At 44.5% G+C, this 20,242-nt stretch overlaps 1 protein-coding gene across 7 annotated transcripts in view; it reads right to left on the bottom strand.

Annotated features, from left to right (window-relative positions):
• LOC111248627 (tyrosine-protein kinase transmembrane receptor Ror-like) overlaps positions 1-20,242 on the bottom strand; it is a 240,468-nt gene that overhangs the window by 197,877 nt on the left and 22,349 nt on the right. For 2 of the 7 annotated variants that reach the window (XM_086988077.1, XM_086988073.1), the window contains exon 1: positions 3,793-4,404. The exons of the other annotated variants lie outside the window; for them this stretch is intronic. The gene's annotated coding sequence lies outside the window, so the exon portion shown is untranslated. Of the gene's footprint in view, positions 1-3,792; positions 4,405-20,242 lie in introns of those variants that run through there. 7 annotated transcript variants of the gene reach the window in all.

Here is a 20,242-nt window from a genome sequence, read left to right as displayed (position 1 = left end):
AGGTAAGAACAGACCTATACGTTTGCCGGGAACGATTGCTGATATCTGATGCTTCAAAGGTAGCTAAATAATCCTGTTAGCTCAATTTCAGTGTGTGTAGTCCTTTCGTGGCTAAGTAATATGTGTTGTGTGCATTGTTTGTCTTGATTTTTCGTAAAATTATAATGGTTCTTTTCTTTTTTCCACATTGTTGCAGGTACCTAGCGCTCACTTATAGAAAAACGACTGACTAAGTAACATCTGGTCTCGCTATTACTATTTCGTCGAAAAGCTGGCTGCCTCTAGAGATGGACACCGAAGATTTAACGCATCTCAGATTCTATCTCTCGGGTTGCTTCTTCTTGGTACGTTAGTGTGTTCTCTCTTCCTTCATAGCTCTCCGCTTGACATTACAATTCTCTGCTGGAACCAGGAACAAAACCGGTTCGGCTGAACTGAGGACAATATCATGGAGCGCCATTCAAGTACCACGTGACATGACTGTCGTGGAAGCAAACGATGAACGTGCGCTGGAAGTATACCATCACTCCAACAATCACTGCTGCTGTAAGGCAACTTTCGACAAACGAGCCTATAACAACGGAGTAATGCTAGTACCATTTAAGTAATAATGGCATCCACGCAGCGATGACAGTGTGCCACAGTCTGCTGATAGGGAGTGGCCTGTGGAAGGAACCCTGAGGGAAGTGGCATCTTTCACCTACCTAAAGGGCAGACATCACCAATATCATTATTGTTTATAAACATCGGCATATATAAATTTGGTATAGAAGGGGCCTGTACCGTTTTTGCCGAACGACTGAGAACTAACAATTAACTTTTTTGTTAAACTTACCAATGGCGGACAAGTACACTGCTCAGCTGGTCAAAGCGTTTTTACGGTTTAGAGGGCATGCTTTTGGCTTTAAATTTCTATATAGACCCTACCCGTCCTCCTGCCCCGTTTGGTCATAGCCATTGGAGACCCCTACTAGACCCAGCGAGTTTCACGCCATATTGTTGAGCAACAGCATTGATTGAGAGTTCGCTTTGTAGGACACTGCAGGGCTTCTTCAAGTGTGAAAAGACAACTACTGTGCACGAACAGCAAAGTTGAAAAGATATCTAGAAAGACAAAGGCTGTGGGTGGATCAGAGTAGATTTTTTTTCTCGAATCCGTTTGCTTTCTCGGGTGAAAAGGACACAACGAAAGAAGATCACGCTATTGCGTTTTGGTCCTGCAGCTACTGCCGCTGCGAAAAGCATTTATCATCTATTGTTTAGTCCTGCTGACGCTTTGCCACGTTTAGACAGACTCTGGATAATGGGAAGGCTCGAAAGGTTGACAAATGTATTAAATCTACAAAATACGCAAGAGTAAATCGGTTTACGAGAGCATTGCGTGCGACCATACACGTTCAGGGCTATACTTCACGTTCGCATTGACGAATCTAGGGATATGGATACATACAAGTACTTTTATAAAAAGAGTATGAAATTGAACATAGTGGAATCTTTGGCAACTACATTTAAGGAAGCACATAGCTTGGCAACACTAGATAGTTTCAAGATTGATGTGAAATTTCATTTACAAAACTTAATTTTCCAAAAAAAAAAAACTTTATTTCTTCCTGATTGGAGCTTTTTCTTCTACAACAGATCCGCAACGCCGCTACGTAGTATTTCTTTGAGGATACAAGTAAGCAAAGATATGTAGAACAGTATCCATCGTTATTCATACTATTCGAATCTGTACCGGTAGGTTTAGGTGTGTTTGAAACCGAGGCCGTTTGTCCCTTGGATCACTGAGCAGATACGTTACTACTTCACCATAACCGCGACACACTTCATCTTCCGCTTCAGAATGAATCCCGTCTCAGCTTAGTTTCTTCAGCACTTTATAAGCAAAACAATATTTTAAATATTTTTCTACACACACAAACTCAATAAGGTCACCCTCCTCTTAAAACAGAGTGATTCGTCTCGACATTAATGTACTACGTTATTTATTTATTTATTTTACGTTTTTAGCATTTAGGCGCCACAGCTCCATATTTATTTATACTTCATTCACGATTCAATTCCTGGGAATCATTCTTTAAGTTATCCTTTTGTTCTTCTATTTCTTTCACCTTTTTAATTGAACTTTTCACTAGCCTCTTTTACAAGTGGTCCGCTCGAGCTTTCAAAAAGCATGCAAAATAAGATCCCGCCTGCCATCGTTATTTGCCGCTGTTCCATATAACTCTACTACTCCATACGCCGCGATCTATTTGCGCACTATTGAATACCAGTCGAAAGGACCAGACAGAGAGATAGGCATAATGATTTTGACGATGAAGACGAGAAGACAGATTAACTAGTTTAGAGATGGACGACGGTGGAGACCGCGTTGTTCGGCTATAATTTCCATCCAGAATTGTGGATTCACATCCAAAATCCAACCGATTTTAATCAAGTCCTTGTCGATAACCATCTGTTGAAGTGCACTGAAGTGTGATGTCCAGCTAGTGATACTGAACTGAAGGTGGCGCCAGTAGCACCGATTACTCGTTGTTCTTTCAACTCATATTGCTGCAGTCTTTGTCGCCTTATACCGAATGAAGCGGATATAGCATTGAAGAGAGAGTCAACAACAGCTAACAGCGCTAAAAAAAAATCATTTGAAAGGGTGACGGCCACTTGGAGGCTACCGACTGGGTATAAGTTCTCGCACACCACTTAGTTGCTTAGACTTAATATTATTATTATTCTTATGGTGTTTAGCGCCAGGACTGCCGTCTACGAAGGCATGGGGGCCGCTGCATCATTCAACACAGCAAAGGCCTATGATTTGCCGATGAACACTCAGTGCTACAAGTGATGATGGGGTTGAGAGTACCAGTATCCGTAGCTGTCAATGCTAGAGAGATGCATAGTACATTCTGCTCAATACTTAGTCCTGTGATGCATTTTGAATATATTAGAGATTAGATGAAGGACGAGCTCGCCTTGAATCTTGAACCTTGGTTGATGTCGGAACACAGCTGCAGGAGAGATTACGAGGGAAACCGCTAGAGAGGTTCACACCAATAAGTAGAAGTACTAATGACAATAATTTCGATTGCTATTTGCTATAATTTGCCACTCTGTCGGATCGAACATTGCCTTTGCTAGTGGGGCACGTTTACTTATCCACTGGCTAAGTTATTGCGGAACAACCACCCTACTGTCCTCTGATTTTTCGTGGAGAATCTCAGGTTGGTGCTGAGACTAACAAACTAATAAAATTAAGATGTAGGTATCTGGGAGAAGGGCAGGGGAAGGTTTTCCCTGAGACAAGTTTTGTTTTTAAACTGAACTCGAGTAATAAACTTGATTAAACGAATTCTACCCCTCTAACGGTGTCTCCCATTACTTAAGCTTTTACAACAGAAGAATTCTATTTTCCTACACAGTCTTTTGGAAATAGTTCTACTAAGCCTTTAAACAGTTATCTTCGGTACATCAACATGCCTTCCACGAGTGCAGTAGCAACGGAGACGGCGTTTCCAACAAAAAAACACGTTCGTTGCATTTGTAATAAGGGCTTAAGGCCTGACCCCCTTCCCTCAAAGGTTTCTCACGAAGTTGAGCCGACGTGCGGCTGCTTCTGCAGCTGTTGATGTTGTTGCCTTTTCGGCGCAGAGAAAGGCTGAAATTGATTTCTCAACTATAAAGCGGCTTTGCAGTCACAGCTCAGCCATTTCGAAGCCATTCTTAGGCCCGTTTCAACCTAGAAACTACGTAGCCTAGCCAACCCTTGACTGAAAGATATAAGGTTTTTGCGCTTACTTCTTTAGGTTGATCGTGGCCGACATCGGCAACATCGTAGTGGTGACAGCGAAAGACCGCTACTTCTCACTTTCACTAGCACCCGCGAAGGTCATCACAAAGGTCGCGAGAGCACCTAGCATAACAGCGTATCGAGTCGTTTCCGCGGCAAAAAGGCTACAATTCAATTTTTACCAAGCCATCCATTATGGCGAGATGCAGATAGCAGTAGATGGAAACTGAAGAATGCAGGTACAAATCCAGTCTTGGATTTGTGGAGGATACCCAAGGACGAGTTTAATAGAGAGCATTTTTAGAAACAGAGGTTGTCTACAGAAAGGTATAGTAAAAAAATTCAGGGCAATAAAGGCGTTAGAGCCTGGCCAATATACCCGGCTGAATGAGAAATAATGGAAACCCTGAATATATTTCACAGCTCGAATGTGCATACTCTATAGATAAACTAAAGAGACAATCGAAATGTTACAATTTTTACTCGGCCACTATTACATTATATTGATAGCAATGGCTGCATTCTATGCTGTCCCTGTATACTTTTGCTCGTTCAGGTGCCAATTGCGACGTATGTATTACGCAGACGAATTCGTGTTGATAACGGCTTGCCAAGTTCGTCTGTCTATTGGCAAATGGCAGACAACTATGTTTGCTTGGTTGTTATTCTATACACTGAAGCCCGCACTGCAACCTGACGCCATAACTGCTTCATTAATTAGCAGTCACTCCGTTTCAAAAAGCCTAGTAACGGTCACCTTAATGATACACTGCCTGTCGCTCATTCTAACGACATTAGCGGCTTTTGGCTTATTTGTTATCAAGAAATACAAAGCGAAGCGCTAAACGCACGTTTGAGTGAGCATGAATCACTACTTCGAATTGTAAGCACGCCATTTTGAAAGGGCGTCTGCATCGAGTTAGCGTCGAGATAATATTTTTTATTTTTTTCTATTACGTCATCTATTTAGTACTTTATTTGCGCTGCCAACTCAACATTAGCACGAAACGCACCATTCACAAGCGTACAAAGACCAGGACGACGATTCTACCATCTCCAATCAGCTACCCATTTGTTACATCGTAAGCAACCTGCAAAGGCAGCGCTACAAATCTCAACACCCCACCCGCGAATCCCGTTGTGCTATTCGTAGTGGCAGTCGCCCTTCGTCTGCTATTATCATCGTACGAAGAACTAGAACACAGTCCTTATTTCACGTGCCTCGACCTCCCACCGCCTTACTCCGTTGAGGTGGTCCAATTTCTCGCGTCGTAGAGACCCAGAGCTCGGCCATATTAAAAACCCATAGACCGTCTTTTCGTCCGTGGTCTTCTCGTCGTGTGCCAATGATGGTGGGCACCTAAAACCCATCTGCCGCTCCGTCGAGACCCGGACTAGAGCAGGGAATGGCCGCTAACATCTCCTCATCTTATCACTCATCGCGAGACACCTCAGAAAAACGGAGGGAGGAAGGGACAAAGCCATTACCTATCCGGTGCTTCACAAATATACCCTCAACGCCGGCCTTTCCTTTCGCTCTCGTACCCCCTCAAACTTCTCATACCTTCATAGGGCTCTAGCGCTATCCTACAGCGGCTCTTGGCTTGGGCCGGTTCTTTCCTGCTGCTACGTCACTTCCGAGTTGCTTTCTATTGGAAGATCTGTCCCTTTACCGAAGTAAGGGTCCGCCGGGAAAGAAAGGTTGGGAAGACCGCGAAAACTCTTCCTCGGCCCTCGAATTGCTGGGGGGTGAATAAAGATGAGCGGTGCCAGCAAGCAGCCCTTCCAAGCAACTGCCTCTCACCCCCCTCCGTCTCCAACTCACTCGCCTTATTGGTCCTTTTTACCAGAGGGAGCCATCACGGCCCGTGGAGACCGACCAAACGTTACTTCTCAGCTCAGAACTGCTAGTCTCAACGACCAAGGTTCAATGCTGATGTCTAGACGCTCATATTGCATACAGAGTCATACAAACTGATAGAAGTGCCGCCTATGCCATTTGGTTCGTTTGCTTTTTCTCTAGTTGTCGCAGTAATTAAATAACGCGAACAAACATACAGAGATGTAGTTGAAAAAAAAAACTTGTCAAAATTATACACACCTACGAGAATAACTGGCTTGCTGGAAGCGGTAAATTCCCATTAATATGTCCATATTCATGCACAGATTAAGCATGTTAGAATTAACTAAGCGGCAGTGATGTAGCCAAAAGTGATCGTTTTTTTGGCTATATTATCTAAATAATTTTATTGCAGACCAGCCCATTGAATCTATGTGTTCGATTTACGCTCTTTAACATCGTTTATGATTATCAATCTGTGTGATTTTCTCACTATTTCGTTTAATCCCTCTATTATCGCTCTGTCATTTAGATAAGAGTCTAGGCGACTTTGTACCTTGCATGATGTGTACTTAGTAGCCGGTTCTAAACTGCAGTTCTCTGTCCATCTTTTGGCACACTTCTTGCTCCCTTAATCTTTATTTCTACGGAGCGTGCTCGACCAAAGCACCACCAACGTTGACATGCTGGCTCGCTGTTGGCACTTCGACATCTAACATTTCGGGAAGTATCATAGAATAACAACAGCGTCGCCGACATCAACATCAACAAGAACAACAACCATGCTGACGACATCAATGAGTGCTTGAAATCACCACTTACGTCTCAGACACACACAGATAGACAGACTGTGGGCAGCTATCCAGAAGACGTTTTGTTGTTCCTACGGCAAGGCACTTGGCCCCTCGGGAACCGTCACAAAGAGACCAACTGTTGTTGTTGTTGTTAGTTCCTTCCCCACGTCAAAAAAGACAGAAGCATACAAGCAAACCGGACGAGCCAGCCACATAAACAACAGTTTACTATAGTTGGAGGTAGCATTGTTTGCTTGTCTTAGCAACAAGCAAGCACCGCGAGATATAGTACTGCCTCGCTTCTCCGACCGCCCGCGCCAGTAGCTCGTTTTCGTGCTGCTACCGATTCGGCCCCCTCTGGAAACGGCGGGCCACAGGCAATTTGGCCGTAAATCGCGTTTATGACCCGGTCGGTTGTTGTCAATTGTTGCCCTATAGACGCAAAACACCCACAGTCAGGCAGACTTATTCGGCTATAGTTCGATCGTACCACTACATTGACTGTTTCTACAGTCGTTTCTCCTGTAAAATAGCCCCTGTCTACTACAATACCTAACGAAACGGGCGACAAAGAATGTCCAGGCTACTTTTAGGTAAGTGTTGGGGTGGGCTTTTTGGGGTGCAAGAATTTTATCTCGAATAATATGAAGAGACACCTTATTTGTACTCTGAGATTCCCCTGAAAATAGAAATTACAGTAACTAAAAGCAAAATAGAAAATGGTCTATTGAAAGCTGAAAAGAATTGGTCGTATGTAACCTCATAACCCATTTTCTTTCTACCGATAAGTCCTGGCGATGTTAGAAGAATAAATCTATTTTTATGCAAATTTCAAAACTTACATCCCATCCTAGTTATAGTGTAACAGCTTGCATATCATAGAGTTTAATCTAGTTAACTCAGATATACGCTGCTGCGACATCAGCACCCAGTATTTCTTTCCGGCTATTAGCAAATGAAAGCAATTGCGGCCATCATGGCGCTTACCTATTGGCGCGTATTGTGTGGCTCAGACGCCCTAAATTACGATGGAATACGATAGAAAAGAGGCGATGTCTTGATCTAATGGGGACTCATTTCTTCTTATCGCGGTGTCCCTTATTTGCCCTCATTTTATTTTTGTAAAAGCACGGATCGGGTGGAAGCTTACTAGGAGTGATTGAGTGTTGTATACTACCACATCTCTATGTCCCGCTCTCATCTGCGTATCACATCTGCATGAAAAAGGAAGACGACGTCTCATTTCAGCAGCAAAAGCCAAAAGAGTGGACCACAGCGATCAGTAAGTGACTTTCTTGGCGTAAGACCACCATCATCAGAGCTTTAGTCTTCGCAGTACTTCTTTCTGGCGTGGATGACGAGGCAGCTAGCCAGATAGACACGTTTTGAGTCACAATTCTTCTCGGGGCAGATCTCAGTACCGCGAATAACAATAACAGCCGCGGTGGCAGAAGTTGCAATAGCTACGTGGTACTCCTACGGCAGTAATAGAGTGATGGCGGCAGCAGTAGTGATGGTTGTAGCAGTGGCAAATTATGAATAGAGGGTACTGCTACTTTGTCGCGACGATCGCTACAGGATCGAGATGGACGCACTTAGGCATAAGTCGTGTGCCCGGCCTGTGTTGCGAGCAGCAGCTTGTCGCGACCAGGACTGCAGTGAAAGACTTAGGACGAAGATACAAAAAGTCGCTTAAACGAAGTAGACCGGTAAGTTGACGGTAAGGGGCTGATACGAGCGCGGAGGGCAGAGGGTACGAATAACTCAGATGGTGTATGAAGGCAAACCGTATAGGCGCGCGTATAGATCATGGCTGAGAGGGACGAACACGATCTGGTGGTGATTGGGAAAGTGGGATGGGGGGAGGGGGTCAACAACAGGCTCGACGGTGCGGAAAATCAAAAATGGCCTATACAAGCAGCTCTACCGCTAACGGCCAACCAATCCCGAGGCTCAATAAGACCTCCTGATGCATGCTTTTATGGAGCCACACGGTGGTCCGAGATCACACTGAGTGTTCGCTTAGCTCCGTCTACCTGACTGACTGCGCGAGCAAGAAGCAGAAATAGAACAAAATGAGCTATTTGGGAGGAAAAAGGAGCTTGATTTAATATCACGTACCTTGGTAAACGACAGAAAATGTGTTCTAGTGCTCGCCTACTTTCATGATAGTTTTCGCTCAACAGGTACATTAACAGCTTTAATGGATATTACAACATAAGGGTAGGGCAGGTATGTACAGTCAAGACTGGTAAATAGTGTAGTTCGGCTGTATCACTACGCAAGTCAAAAGACTCAGTGTGCTTCTCAGGCAAAGACCGTCATGCTGGCCTGTGCATGTGTTACAATGTGGAGTATCGCACTGTTCAGCCATCGGAATGAGCTCACGTGCAGCCATGTACTCACATTTGTACGCACTGAAAAGCGTGAAGCCGTCAAAAATTCGACAAGATTAGCATTCATAGAAATGAGCTCGCTTTAATACCGACTGCGGGTAAAACGATGCAACCTGCCGGCGTTGACGGATTATGTCGACGTCCTCTCGTTTGGCAGCGTGGTCTAGCAGATAACAACCCCTACCATGTGATAAACACCCTGGTAAGCAGGTCTTACAACGGAAAGCCCCCTTCAATTTAAGAGTCTGAAGAAACCGCCGGAAATCAAGAGTGCGAAAGTGTCCTGTGCAAGCTGAGGCCAAACGAGAATAGCACTGGTGGAGATGAAATGTGACCATATTGGACGTCGTTAGATAGCGAAGCTTCGCTCCGCTGATCGTTCTCAGGCAGCCGTCGTTAGTGAGCCATTGAGCCAGCCATCTACGTCCGAACCTGCCTGAATGAATCCACCGCGGTCCAGCCAAATGGGTTGAAGCCCATATGGGAGTTGACGCTCGTCAAAAACCTGTCAAGGTTTGCCAGTGGCTGGTGGCTGTTTGGCGACCGACACGGCGCTGAAATCTCCAGTTACTCCAGTGAAACCAAACTGTTTATGCACGATATTCCCCTTTTGCAGATGGAAATAATTTTGTGTTTGAGCATACAGTACGCGATGAGTAAAATGACTTGAATTTCCCTTGAACAGTGGCGGCAACCCAAGCGTGGCGAACCTGGCAAACCGGCCTGGCTAACTTAGCGTTCAAGCGTCGATGGTTTCATGGTGCCGAACGCACTCGATACTACCCGATGCCGGATTTAAACTGGCTATCCTTCTCCAATGTAGACACCCGCTCTAATTTCCGCTCGAGAAAACTTCTTTAAATTATTTTGGTGCTACTACACATGTGCGACGTTTACGTTTGTTACATTTAAGAATCGATTTGCACCAAATACTTACGTACATGAAATGTAGCTAAATGCGTCGCCGGAGAATCGAAGGGGCAAAAACGAGCCATTAAATAAAAGTTCGTCAGGAAACCCATTTCCTTTAGTAGCGTCGACGGCACAAAAATCAGGGTACTACATGGAGCAGTAGCCGTAAAACGAACACATCATGAAGGCTATAACGTCTACAACTGTACCTTGTAAAAATACACTAGAAATATTTATGTAAGTTGGTTTAGAATTTATTTTATGTTCTACTTCGCAGGTGTGTCTATGCCGAAATAGATATCTAGTGTATATCGGATATATATGTTCGAGACCATTTATGTATCCTATCGACGTTTCATTAACGAGCCGTTGCTTCACATCTTAGAATTCCTACTTTACGACTGTTGTATACCGTTAGCTTAGTACATACAATAATTAATTAGCTACAAATTTTTATTTCCCCCTGAGAATGGCTAATGGAGGTCATTGCATCAGCACCAATGTTATCACTAAGAGTGCTAAGTATTTACAAGTTTGACAGAATCTATGTGGAATCTCATCGAAATGACCTCTGATAACCGGAGTGTTCTCTTTCTTTCATTCGATTTCGCGGAGCCCTCTAGCCCATCCACTTTTCTTCGAAAGGCCAGAACAAGACGAGTAACTCTCCTCTCAGGATAAAGTGTTCAAAGGCGATAATGCTATTGTTCCTGTTTTATATATTCTGAAACCAAACCTAGATTTCGAAGTCTCCGACAGCTCTGCTCAGTTAAACCGTGACGGTCTGCTGACTCCTTTTCGGCTCATTGAGGATCTAGAATACACCGCAAAGTACTAGTCCAGAGTAGTTGATAGTAGTAGAACAAATGGCGGATGTGAAGAGGCAACTACCGGCCAATTCAGAGCGGGCTGTGGGCCAAGGATATCTCTCCAAATTAGAGTGGGCTGATAGCTTGCGCACAATTAGCTCTGCTGCTCTCAAGCATACTCCCTGTACTTTCCGATAATTTGGTTTTTGCGCGTAGCCACTACAGTTAATATCGACGTGGTACTCTCGTTCATTAGCTCAATTGGGAAAACTCCTTTTCTGAACTATCTTTGATGCCGATCCGCATGGATTCGGGTTGACCAGGAGGGTAGCATTCATTTAACGGCTTCTATATTTTATCCTGCTAGCTGGAAAACGCTGATCGGATAACACTCCATAAGGAATGTTGCACCGTTGAATTTTCGCGGGCTGAGTTGACTACACTGCAACAGATACAGCCTACGCTGGCTAGAAAGTGTACACGCATCGGTAAGATGTTTGTTCTCTTTTTGATGGATGCCACCTTGGTTAGTCAAGCCCGCGTCCTGTTGAATTACACGCCATTTTAACTGGTTGCTTACTCACTGATTCTCTGACTGCATCGATCGCGCTTATAGTTTCTGAATTAACATGCTTTTCCCGTTGATACACGCTCGAAACGGCTCAACTAACTTCCGTCCCCTTTCCTTTCAAACATCTTGCTCCGCATCGATCTACAACCACCACCTGGGGAATGCTGAACTGTTAAGCTGAGGCGGACTAAATCAACTATTTTGCTATAGGAATAGACACGGGGTACTTCGTAGACTAGTCCGCTAGGTCAAATTTATTCTTAGGCTCCGCGCCTCGAGTGACAACAACCCACCAATAGCACCCGTGTTAATGGGACAATGCCGATGTTGACGACAAGGTGTTAAGGGGGACAGTAAAAATAATGGCAATATCGGCGGCAACAAACGCAAAGGCGATCCGTTGAAAATGTTTGCCGAATGTCGCGTCGTATGGTTCTATCGCAGCAAAGGGCGCGCCACACAATAAACACGGCCGTTCTGCGTCGGACAAAGCGTACGATAGTGAGCAAGGAATCGACTCACACAGGGGATGCGATCACAAGGAGTAATAGGGAAAATAGGGAACGGGTCAATAAGGTGATAACACAATGGCTTAGTATAGCGTGCGAATAAATAAAGGTTTCACAATCGAGCTGAAAGAACGTGGAGGTAGACGACAATAAACGTATGTGCAAATGCGTGTATATATATGTGTATAAGGATGAAGACAGCGACTACCACGTAGGGCACTGTGGCCAATAACGAAGACAAAAACTAGATCCGCGTGTCGGAGATGGAGCCCCTGGCCATGGTCGAGCAACAACGATAAGTCGGGCGACTCTAGCTCGATGGAACGCGAGCTCAGAAGATGTTATGAGATGATAGCAGATAGATAAAAAAACAAAGCTCAGGTATGGGACAGCTTACTGCTAGGACACACAGCAGGTTTCAGGGGTTATTTATAAGAGTTATTTAGAGGGGGACGTGAATACGGGCTGACCAATGTATGTGTCCTACAAAAGAAGTTTTCATTACGCCTAACTATGTTGTCAATAGACTTGTCATGCATTGTGGTGCTATATACCCGTGTGTTTAAGTATTGTATGTAATAATAATAATAATAATAGCATGCATTGTGCTGAGCTCTACTTTTTCTGTTATGCCTTATTGTTATGACTATTGAACGAGCCTTTCCCTTATCAATCGTTTTGTATTCTAGAGGTGTATCATCAACACATGTTTTACTCTATATATATATGTTGTTTGATAATAATAATGATGATAAGTAGATCATCAAAAACATGAGTGGGCATAACAGCACTTCAAGCCGTCATTTGTCTGCATTCAGCGGTAACAAATTAACGCTTTCATGCAAAAGGTAGATTTATTCTTACAACAGCTTTCATGTCACTGTTAATTTTCTCTTGCCTGTTAGAAATGTTGATCAATGGTATTCAACAAAGGATTTCATTTGCATCGGTCCGATAGCAACACCCATTTTACATGATTTCTCCTACTGCTGGTTCAGCCCCCTCTGTCTTGGGATCCTTAAAGGGAAGCTGTCCTACAACATGAGCAGCACGCGTGTGACGTATGGGCCAGTTCCTTCTTCACGACGCTCAGCTATGAGAACCTCAACAGAGGACGCTGCTGTTGCCGTGTCGCTGTTGTACAGTTGCTACCTAGCGCCGATTTTCCTCTTTTTCGACTCTGCTCGACAATACTATATCCTTCCTATGTAGCGTCAAAGCAAATGCTCTGAAAGTATAAACCAGCCTCGATGTTTCCTTCGTTCTTTTGCACTTTTGCTTCGATGGAAACAGCGGCCAACTCGCCCCCTAAATAACTTTAGCGACTGAAGCAAAGAAGAAGAACGGTTTAGGGGGCAGGGACGACTCTCTTCCTTTTGCCCTGTCTAGATCCACACTCAGCTGATCCATCCACTAGACAGGTAGAAAGAGAATATGCGAGAGTGCTCGCTCAGGTCCCCTGCCTTCAGCGAATGTTCGGAGTATTCTCTTGCTTTGTGGATTCTCCAGTATATGTCAGCTAGACAACCCTTATAGGACAACCCCCGTCGGGCCAGCCAGCCAGCCAACCAACAAAAGGCCTCGTATGCTTGGGCAGATCGGAAAACAGCCCTACCTAAAGGTAGATGGGATAAGAGCCAGAAGGGCTGGGACAACCTGGTTTGGGTCAGGGAGCTAACTTCGTCGTCGGCTCGTATATGCTGGAGGCACAACAAAGCTATGGAGGCCAAAGGTACGGGTGAGGAAAAGATGGAACTAGTGTACGTTGCCCTTCCCCAGTCGGTCGCTTCACCAGTGCCAAGTGAGTCATCGCTAGTCGATCGCCACACAACGAACGCGCCACTAGATTAAGAATATTGCCACCAGCCATCAGCTAGCATCGAAGGCGCCCAGCATCGTCTGTGCTACCACAGTCCGCTGTTGCTATCTTCAATGTATCTACTTTTCGTTGTCTCAGTTATTTTCTATATGCGGCTTGAGCTCGATGTAGATATATGTAGAGTGTGTGAATGAGTCCACTGGTGGTTACGTTCTTCCTTAAGCTTCGTCTTCGGCACAGCTGCCGATTAACGAAGTGACCAGCTATCGGTTCGGCCGTTCGCTCACCACTAAGCAATTAGCTGATCGAAACAATGATGCGTCCAACAATGTTTCACTGCCATCGTGTTTCCATCAAGTTAAGTAAATTGTGGTACATAAGGGCAGGTGAAGGTATTAGGTAGAAAGTACGGGTCATCGACTCCTCATCATCATGGCTGCTGTATACCCGAGTTCAGGTAGGAGAAGTCCATAAGAGAAAAAGGCCTCACTACACGTAGCATTTTACAGCTACCGCTCGCCAGTATCCTCCCTTGCTCCAACATATCGACAGGAACGGCGATAACAAAACGATAACGGTTGCTATTATCGTAGCATGTCGTGGCAGATGATGAAGACGTCCTGGTTACTAGTAAGTGAAAGAGTGACCACTACGGAGATGATGGACAAGTGAGCTGGTTCTGACAACAATGGGGGCCTGGGGCGTCGAGTACGCTAATATTGGAGCAGGCTGGCAAGCGCACGAAAAGACAAGAGCCTGTGGAAAAGTTTTTAGTAAGAGCATTAATGATGACAAGCACAAGTTCGACTCGATGTATGCTGTCAGAAAAAATTGTTAGTACTAGGTCAGTAGGGAGCACGTGGACGGGGGGGAACATTAGCTCGAGAAAGATAGCGCGTCACAACAGTACCCCAACAAAAATCCTAGACTAGAAATAAGGTTTCGCGTACTATGACCCACACGCCACGTACATACATACAAGGTAAGTACTCGAGTAAAGTGACACTCTTTATTTGCAGCACTTAGCACTATCACCTGTATAAGTGAGTGGTGTTTTCCTAGCTGAACTGTTTAAGAAAGAGGTTAATTTTTCGAGATCAATACCACTTACGTCCGAGTAGAAAGCCAAGCTTACAAACGAGTGTTCTAAACTCAGAACCGTTGGGTGATAAGTGCATTTTGAATTTGATCTTGACAAAAGAGGACGAACCAGGCGTGTCCTCTCAATCGATTTCTTCTGCTTTCCCTTTAAAAAGTCTCTTCTTTTCTCCTTATCCAAATAGACTTGCAGTGCCCACTTAAAGGTCACCTTTCCTGAATAGACGATACACGAGACTAGAAAAAGGAAATCGACGTCCGCGTTAGTGACGGTTGATCTATATGCAAATTGAGAAGATCCACGGGAGCTAGTGGGCCACTGGTATATAAGAGATGCACACATATACCCCATGTGGCTGGCCCACCCTGGAAAAGGGCAAAGCTAAAGAAACAAGAGGCGCTTGGCGATGTTTGGTAAGACCCTGTTTGATAAGGCCCCGGGCGACGCCGTTGGTTAAAGTCTGGAGATGAATCGAGCTAGATATTTCGCGAATACATGGTCCATCTAAAAAAAAAAGACCAATTCTTGTGAACGGCGCATGTCAAGGCCGATTACTGTTAACGCGTTGTCGTTTGTCCTCTTTATACCTGCCGTTTGTTTAAGCGTGTTTATAATATCGAAATTTTTTCGCACAAGTAGAACAAAACTACCACACTTCAAGCCTAAGCGCTAATAGGATAATTTGTCGTTCAAACGTATCGATTTCAGTCGGGGCCTTTTGTAAAACCCGTTACGCACACCTAAGTTCACTTGGCATATTTATCGGATATCTCGCATTAATATATTTCTGAAGTCAGAAGCATAATGCACAGTCCGACCGCGTTTCAAATCATTCGGTGTTTTTTTTTTGAGCTTTCCTCTTGAGTACGACGCCTGTCGAATACAGCAGCCTCCACTAGCTTAGATTACCACTGCCTCCGCTCGTTTCATGCGGAACGGGGACAGAGTCTTGTCTACCAACATCAAGATCCACAGACAGATATACGTTCCCACATGTACAAGATGCACGACAACGACAAAACACTTACTAATATGGCACAGCCTGCGAATATCTTCTGGTTTTATGTCAGCAGCGTTTCTGTTTTGCAGCCCTTCGCAGAGACCGACTCTTTGTCTCGCAGATGAGTCTCGCAGAGTTGCTGCAAACCACTATATTTCTGATTTGCTCCAAACATCACCACTCTAGGGCGGTACAACAGCTCGCAAACGAAAACCGCTTCTTTGACTTCCCACTCGAGAAGGCTCCCTGTAAAAAAAAACGGTGCCAAAGACCACAGCCGTACCACCCACACCAGACGTATATATATCAACGCAATAGCTGTTGCTAGTGCTGAAGTAGACAGGGTGGCAGCACTACGTACTGATCCAATAGGAGGGCCTGGAGCTCACACTCTTCACTCTTTTGCAATCATCGCAATAGAGGCCCTCAAGTTGTCCCTCACAGCTACAGACACCCTTCCTGCGACAAGCGAATCACTTCAGTTTCATAGAATCACTTTCCCACTCCTCCATTTTCATATAGCTTCACACTGCTACTGCCAACTCATATTTTCTCCATTGCAGGCTGTAGCCTTATGGACAGCTCCTCAGGGACAGGAAGGTTCTTTGAGGACCGTTTAAAGCTGCCCACAACAACAACAGTAAACCTATCGGTCACATGAAATTGTGCACTATTTATTTTTTTCACCTCCCTTTTATCGTGCGTCGACGGAACACAATAAACTAGATCCTTTCCGATCGTACCTTCACATTTTTAAGCGAATATCTGTCTTTTTGTTTGTATCATATTTGTTCGTTGACGAATATATTACTATGTGTTAGTTATAGTCTAGATGCAGCCGTTTTCACTAGAAATGACTACCATCATCTTGACCTGTTTTCGATATCGGTCCTACGCGCAGACGTCCGTATCAGGCGGATCCTTGTGCCTTGAAGCAGTTGCACAAATATTTGGGGGCTGAGATGCAGAAAGCGCCGACGATGAAAACGATAGCTAAGGAGTACACTTACCTGCAACAAATATTGACAAAGCTTAGCAATTCGTAGAGTTATGGTGCGAGGGGGCGCACAGTGCCGTACCCCTATTTTGCTTCGTTCTCTACAATCCACAGACGTTATATAACTTTATACAAAACACCGGAAGTGTGCCCGGAAATTGGTACCAAATTGCTGGAAAACAAACAAAGGTCGATTACTATGACTGACTACTCACTAAAACGGCTGCTTTCATATAAACAAGTTTTGTCACGTCTGCGATTCTAATTTCCGGACACTAAATAATTGGCCGACGTGTGGGCCAAGTTGATAGGTCTACGTATCTACTAATTCACTTAAAAGTGTGTTGTACTGAACTGAAATTACAGAATTTTTTAAAATGAAGATCGACTGGTAGTTACACGTATGCTCGTATAATGTTAGTTATGTGCCATATACAATGAACGGCATGTGCTTGATTAAAAGTAGCTAAGGTTTATTTGTGTCGCCTGTTCGATCGACCATCACTGTGTAATAAATTATTGAATTAGTAACTATTAGCTTAATAGAAGTACATAGGTTTGTAGTGCTTGCTTCTTTAAGGCTCGCCAGTCACAAACTAAGTATATTGGAGGTTGTATCGGCCGATTTACATAAAGGGCTTACTAGAAAGTGTACATGAAATCCGCAGATCACAGTGCATACTGCCAGTTACCTTTTTCATCCCGAAGTTATTGCTTAATTTGACAACTTTATCTCCACAGAAGATATACTTATTATAACAGGCAGTATTAATTCGGAGTATATTCGTCAAAAAAAATTAAAATAGACCGCTCGATTTTTTTGACAAGCGACAGGTAAAGCGCTCGCACTCTATTTTTTTAGCCCTATTTCCTGTAGCCCTTCGCGTCAGGCGGAATCGTCGCTCAGTTGGTTTATTTTGCCGCTATCCAACAACGCATTAGCTAATAATCGCATTTGTTTTGTCGTTACTCTTAGGAAACGTGCCCTCTGGTGTTAGTGGCATTTACAAATATCAGCATATCCCTCGCGCTGCAGCGGGGAAAGTGTGACCCCTTTCTACAGATTTCTGCGCTTGCTGTCGCCACTTACTTCTATTAGGCCGGAGACGCAATTATTGTAGATCGCGAGCGTGGGGAGTTAAGGACAGACAATGCATGGAAAACCTTGGCAACAAATAACTGTACACATGTTGACGGCGCACGCGAGTGAACAAGTCTAGACCCGCTTCGCGCCGACTGCCGGAAGAGAAGTTTGATAAGACCCACCAATCACCCGCCCCCTAGCGGGCGACTGGCGTACAGGCAAGGTTAACCGAACGCAAAAAGGCAATGCAAAAAAATAGAACGTTTGTTCCATGACAGTACACCATCACCACTACTCTTGCTGTGGAGGGGTAATCGATACCCCGGTTACCGTATACATTCGTGACAATACACTTCTCAGCGGGCTTCGAATTGCCCTATAAATTCCGCCCCACGTTCCCTACCCATTGGCCCTAAATATGTTATTGTGCTCGTACACATCCACAAGGTGCAAGACAGAGCCTCTGTCAAAGATAATGTGTCTTTTGTGCTTCCGTGTTCGTTAGGCAGTTCCAAGTTCATTTGTGAGAGAAGTATTGGGTTATTCTTTGCGACCAGCCGGTGCTGCGGATGCTTGATGTATTGTATGTACCGAGCAACAGCGAGAGAGTAGGGAAGAAAAAATTAGGTTTCCACGCAGGGTCGGTGGTAGTTGGTAAGGCTGCAGCTGTCCATTCGCGATACGTCGCTGGGTGGCCAGTGGTAGCAGACCACACATCTACAATACATGGGTAACGGATTACGAACGGGTCCTTATTTCATAAAGGGTCGATTGCGACAATGCACGACGACTACTATAACATACAATAATAGCAAGATAATAACTATGAACGGGGTATTCATGTATGCTGCAGGAGGTACATACAAATGGAACAATACCGGCAAGGTTCTATAGCGCAGCCAAATGTCCTGCAAATAACACTTCTTACTCTCTAGGCAGTATACTACGTCCCGTACCGCAAATGTATGCTAATAGCCCGATTCATGGAATTCAAACTCTTAATGTAATTAAGGCGCATGAACTGCAACGCCAAAGAGAATAATGTAAACATATGAGTGCGGGCAAGTGCAGATTTCACATAAAAATATTGTTTTTAAATAATATTATTTCAGTAGAAACATTCCTGCTAAGCTCTTGAGTTTAACCTTCGATCTTGATTCTTTTTACCCGGTCAGATCGACGCCCGACATGAACGCTGCTGAATAATCGTTCTGACGCGGGCTATCAGGAGTTCAGCAAATCCACGGTAGTCACGACAATAGCCAAAATTTTACTTCTGTCTCCTTTAATTTAGTTCCTGAACGTTTGTAGCTAAAATTTGAAATTTATTACGTTCGCTCTCATAGAAGATGTTATTATTTGAAGTAAAATAGGTGACACTAATAATAATTAACCATGTATATATATCCATTGCGATAGCAATATCCTCTACTGTCGATTTTATTGGTTATTTTCGATCATTGAGTATTCAGTTTACTTCCCAATTACATCGGGTTTTTCAATTTAGCTAGTTGCTTGTGACTTTACCCCTCGATGCTTTATACGATGAACTTAGGGGTTCCCCTTATTAGTCGATTGATTTAGCAATGCCAGCGGAGCATTACAACAAGACAAAGTAGACCACTGAAACAACAGCTCAGTTAAACCACTGGTTTAATCCAATCAGAAAGCTTATTCTTAAGCAATATAACGCCACCGGTGTCCGTCTAGTCGGCATCCTGTAAGTAAGCCCCGATGAAATGCCTCTTCACGATCGTCATGCGCCCTACGTCGGGTTGGTTATCTTCTTCGGATAGCCCAAGCAACTTTGGGCGGCCCCTGTTGACTGTTATCTCATTTGCCCTCGCCAAAGCCAATGTCTTACACGATGAACCCAGACCTTCTCGTATCCATCAGGCACTACGCAATCCACGCAACCTTGTGGGCAAAACGAATCCAATCGCAACACAACGCCACGCAATATTCCACGCCTGCACACACAGCCCAAAAGACTTCTCCCAAACGAGGCTCACCTTGCCCCTTTTGGAGCAATATAATATGAGTGCACAGAGAGTATCGGACCGCTGGCCTGCTTACTTGAGGCACTATAGAAATACACCGCAACCGGGCTGGTTCTGTGTCGGCTACCCGTGCGTGTGTTAGTGGCAATAGTTGCAGTATTAGTAGGCGTACCGCAAGTGAAGGGTCTGTCCTGAATGAGATCAGCTGTTCGACTACCCTGCTGTAGTCTAATAGAAGTTATTTGGTCGACTTAGCTCCCTTTCCGTCCCAGGCCGGTCCCGGACGAGTCCTATATATTACGCCTCCCCACCCAACGGCAGGAAATGCCAGCAGCATCATAAGCACAAGCAAAGCACGGAACTCAGACAGAGGGCAAGAAATACCCCTTGACTGCGCTTCTGTCCTGTCCCTGTATCTCCTATATATCCTGCTTTTAACCCTTAGTGTCTTGTCTGTTCCGATGAGGGCCGTCTTTTTGCATAGCTGCAGTTCGAACGAGAACATAAAAGGTTCCAAAAACTTATCCACATTGTACTTGTCGCTTGATATCGTGTCGTTCAAAGAAACATAGCCGAGGCGACTATACGTAGTAGGTCGGGTAAGCCGTGGATACGATTAGGAAACAAG

The sequence above is a fragment of the Varroa destructor genome, unplaced genomic scaffold (assembly GCF_002443255.2).
Source record: "Varroa destructor unplaced genomic scaffold, Vdes_3.0 BEIS01000004.1, whole genome shotgun sequence".
Classification (NCBI taxonomy): Eukaryota; Metazoa; Arthropoda; class Arachnida; order Mesostigmata; family Varroidae; genus Varroa; species Varroa destructor.
The sequence above is the reverse complement of the archived record's forward strand: the minus strand, read 5'-3'. Positions and strand labels throughout refer to the sequence as shown.